Source organism: Helianthus annuus, chromosome 10, assembly GCF_002127325.2.
Source record: "Helianthus annuus cultivar XRQ/B chromosome 10, HanXRQr2.0-SUNRISE, whole genome shotgun sequence".
In the NCBI taxonomy this organism is placed as follows: Eukaryota; Viridiplantae; Streptophyta; class Magnoliopsida; order Asterales; family Asteraceae; genus Helianthus; species Helianthus annuus.
Genome location: NC_035442.2, coordinates 53,014,564 through 53,019,510, shown reverse-complemented (window position 1 = coordinate 53,019,510; position 4,947 = coordinate 53,014,564). Strand labels below are relative to the sequence as shown.

At 39.2% G+C, this 4,947-nt stretch overlaps 1 non-coding gene across 1 annotated transcript; it reads right to left on the bottom strand.

Annotated features, from left to right (window-relative positions):
* Positions 1 to 3,783: 3,783 nt before the first annotated feature.
* On the bottom strand, positions 3,784 to 3,890 carry LOC118483597. The gene has a single exon (XR_004870884.1). It is a non-coding gene; the product is annotated as a small nucleolar RNA R71 (small nucleolar RNA).
* Positions 3,891 to 4,947: the final 1,057 nt, after the last annotated feature.

The following is a 4,947-nucleotide window of genomic DNA, read 5'->3' as shown; positions in this document are numbered from 1 at the left end:
GCTAACAAACACTTACTAACATATATATATCCAACAACCCATTTCCACATCCATTATAAAGTCATTCCATATATTGAAAAATAGATCATCAACCTTAATCCCATTCATCCCCTAGATCACTTGTGAAGACCTTAAAATTTTGAAAAATAGATACCTAATTGGAAAAAATGAAAAAAACATCAAATAAGTCACCATCTTTTACATTGTACGAAAGTTGTCATCGAAGGGTCTACCCCATTCTAATAATTTAGGGGTGACAAAAGAGTTATAACTTCAAACAAACATAAAAGAGTAACATTTTATTTTAAAAAATTATATCAATTTTTTTTTTGAGTCTTAAAATTTTGGTAGAAAAGACCCGAAAAATTACTTTTTGAAAATAAAAAGAAACAAATTTAATAAAAAAATTTTGACACAAACACAACCCGTTTAGTTAAACATGTTTGCGAGTTTGATCCGAGATTGAGCCGAACTCTTTACACTTAAATAAACCTGAATTTCATGTTAGGTATTTGTCGTGTTAGTTTCAAAAATTGACATCCAAAGAAAGGTCTCTAGAAATAGAAAAGGGGCGTGCATATGAACAAGAAATGCCAGCCAAACCTTCCTACAAAAACCCGTCATACACGACATCGATTGATATAATAAGTGATTGTTTTTTATTTATTTATGAGCTAACAAACACTTACTAACATATATATCCAACAACCCACTTCCACATCCATTATAAAGTCACTCCATATTTTGAAAAATATACCATCAACCTTAATCCCATTCATCCCCTATATCACTTGTGAAGACCTTAAAATTTTGAAAAATAGATACCTAATTGAAAAAATGAAATAAAAAACAAGTAAGTCCTCATCTTTTACATTGTACGAAAGTTGTCAATGAATGGTCTACCGCATTCGAATAATTTAGGGGTGACAAAAGTGTTATAACTTCAAACAAACATAAAAGAGTTATATTTTATTTTAAAAAATTATATAAATTTTTTTTCGGTTTTAAAATTTTGGTAGAAAAGACCCGACAAATTTAACTTTTTGAAAATAAAAAGAAAGAAATTTAATTGAGAATTTTTGACACAAACACAACCGGTTTTGTTAAACATGTTTGCGAGTTTGATCCGAGATTGACCCGAACCCTTTATACTTAAATAAACCTGAATTTAATGTTAGGTATCTGTCGTGTTTTCGTGTGAGTATTAAAGAGTTTTACTTGAGGACAAGCAAAAGTTCAAGTGTGGGGGTATATGATGTGTGTAAAATGCAACATATAAATTACATCAAATGAGGCATAAAACTAACCCTTTTTAAGTACTAATGTTGGAAAAAGAGTGTTTTTGTCTTCCTTTTGTATTTTCAGGATGAAATGAGCTCAAATTCACAAAAGAAGCAAAAAGACAGCTAAATCTAACATAAATACAAGAAAAGGAACAAAAGTGGATTGCCCGACCCCTCAACGGCATCCTCCCAAGCAAAATAGAGAAGTCAGAAGACTGAACACGCCCCGTGCTCAGCCAGCACGGGGCCGTGCCCAAGAAGCAGCAGAAAAGACAAACCTATAGAAGCTTCTATTGCCCACCACGGGGCCGTGTCCAGTGAGCACGGGGGCATGGCGAAAGTACAGCAGGTGCATTAATTGTAATTGCGAATTACAATTAATGAAGAGAGAGAGTGTCAGACAAGCACTGGGGCGTGTCCAGCGGACACGGGGCCGTGCCCAGCCTTCTGTTCAGCCTATAAATAGGAGTGCTTGGTTTCATTTCAACTCATCCCTTGGCACACCACCTCTCTCACACTTCATCCACCACCCACCACCATCACAACATCATCATCCACAACCATCATCCATTGTCCATCATAGAGTGTGTGAGTCGTCTCGGGATCCAAGATTGATCGTAAGAGTTCTTGACAATCAAGGCCATGTTTGCCTAAGTCTCTTACATCACTTGGCGAAGACAAGTGTTTAGTATAATACTTTTTATTTTTAATCTTTTGCACTTTTTATTTGGTTTTGTATTAATGACTTTAATAACTAGTTGCTTATGTTGAAGGTGATCTTTTCTTATCGTTTGTCCGTGGTATCTTGGCAATATTTTACTGTCTATATAAAATAAAAGATTTTCACCATTCATATCTCCACGGTCTATATGGAGGTATGTTGGCTACCTGGTCGGGGGTTAAGGGAACGGTTTGGTAAGGGTCTTGCCCTTGTTCAGCGTTTAGAGGTCCTGCAAGGGACCTGGGTTAAATTTAGTAGGATCTCCTTCAATACCCATAGGTATTGGATGGCGGGGATCCAAACTCTTTGACCCCCTCATAAGTTAACTACTATTAATACTATAACCCGGCTATTTAGGACTGTATCCCTGCTGACTCAGACTACTTAGTCGAGGGTAACGTCACGGCCAAAAGCGGGGCCTACCATAATTTGCATTAATAACTTAATTCATTATCTTCCAATAATCCAACCCTTTAGGATTGTATCCTTGCTGACTCAAACTATTGGGTTGAGGGTAACGTCGCCTTCAAAAGATGGGCCTACTACAATAACTAAGATAATCTCTTAAATAAGTGCAAAAGTGCGAAAATAATCAAAGGTTTATTTTTATTTTTCAGCATTTAGTTAGTTTTTATTTTCTTAGTTTAAAAATCTTTTCTAACTTTTTGATTTGATTAGACGTAGAGGATAAACTGGTACTAAAAGCTCTTGTTTCCTTGGACGACCTCGGTATCTTACCAACACTATACTGCGTCCACGATGAGTGCACTTGCCCATATGTGTGTTTAATGCTAGTAAATATCGTGTTTTATAAATTTAAAACTTGGCTAAAAGTGTAAAAAGGGCTTAAAATATACATCAAAAATATATTACACCTAACGCACATCAAGTTTTTGGCGCCGTTGCCGGGGACACAAGGATTTTAAGAAAGTTAGGAATCAACGGCCTAATCATATTTTTATTTTTCTTTTTAATTTTTTAGGATTTTCTTAGTTTTTCAGCTTCTGCAGAGCTCAGCACGGGCCGTGCCTGGTCGGACATGGGCCGTGCCCAGCATAGTCACTGGCAGTTTTTAGTTTTCCAAGTTACAGAAGGCTGACCACGGGGCCGTGTAGGTGCAACACGGGGCCGTGTCCAACTCTCCAGTAACTTGAATCTGGAAAACAAACACTGTAACTCCGACCACGGGCCGTGTTCACTGAGCACGGGGCCGTGGTGAACCTTCTGACCAGCATTCTTTTCTGTTTTTATTGCAGGACTTGGAACCAGACGCCATTCTACATAGTGTGTGAGCTCCAGTTCTAATAAGGACATAAAAGAACCTCTAGAAGAACCCGAACGCTTTCTCAGAAAAAGACTAAAAGCTAAAAACCAACAGAAAGTTTCGGGGAATCCACCTCCAATGGCGAACCAACGTACCCTCATGGATTATCTACGACCCACCGTAGGTAACCTAGGCGCCGCTATCAATGCACCGATTTTGAAGCCAATAACTTCGAAGTTCGGCCGCATTTGATACAAATGCTCCAAAACTCCGCAACCTTCCATGGGCTTGCGGACGAGGATCCCCATCTACATATTACTAATTTCTTAGAAATATGTGATACCTTTCGGATCAATGGAGCATCAAATGACGCCATCCGCCTTCGAATGTTTCCTTTTTCACTAAAAGACCGAGCAAAAGCTTGGCTCAACGCCCTCCCAGCTAGATCGGTAAACACCTGGGATGAACTAGCCCAAAAATTTCTATATAAGTATTTCCCTCCCGCTAAAACGGCTAAATTAATGACTGAAATTAATACATATTCACAAGAGCACGGGGAATCCTTATATGAAACTTGGGAAAGGTTCAAGGAACTATTGCGAAAGTGTCCACATCATGGCCTTGCGATATGGCAACAAGTATCCACTTTCTATAATGGGTTGTTGCCACACACAAGGCAGACACTTGACTCTAGCTCCGGGGGACTTTTAGGTAATCGCCTCCCGCATGAAATATATAATCAAATTGAGGAAATTGCTCAAACCAATTTTCAGTGGCACACCCCCCGAGGCAATAAATCTATTGCCCCGGGCGCCCATAAGGTTGATGAAAGCACTTCTTTACAAGCCCAAATCGAGGCCCTTTCTTCAAAAATAAAAAAAATTGGAAATGACAAAAACAGTCTCGGTTATGGCTTGTGAAGGGTGTGGTGGGCCACATGAAAATTAGAGGTGTATGAAAGAAACAGACGATCAACAAGAGTCGGTAAGCTACATGGATAATAGACCTAGGCCGTCGGGTCCTCCAACGGGCACTTACAACCAAGGATGGCGAACCACCCAAACCTTGGTTGGAGAGAGCCCGGCAATAGTAGTAACCAACAAACCCAACGAACAAACTTTCAACAACCAAGAAATGAGTCACAAAATTTCACTCAACAACAAGGTAGACGAGAAAGGCTTGAAGATACTGTATCTCGCCTCATCTCCGACACTGAAAAGAAAAACTCGGAAAGGTTTCTACTATTAGAATCAAATTTTAGAAATCAACAAGCTAGTATTCAAAACATAGAAAAACAATTAAATCAACTAGCTCAAAATTTTTCTGAGAGACCACAAGGTGCATTACCAAGCAATACCGAAACAAACCCAAAAGCGCAAGTTCATCTCATCACGTTACGAAACCGCACCGTGGGGCCTGCGGAAGCGCCACCGCCGACAGAAGAGACTGTACCCCCGCCTCTGCAGGAGAAGAACTCCCCTCCATCATCAGAGCCTGCCAAGGCTCCTCGAGTTCCGTACCCCGGTAGGTTAATTCGTCAAAAGACCAGTGAGCAATTCGCAAAATTCGAAAGTCTATTAAAACAATTGCATGTCAATATTCCTTTTATTGATGTCCTAACCCAAATGCCCAAATACTCTAAGTTCATGAGGGACTTCCTTACTCATAAAAAGAAAATT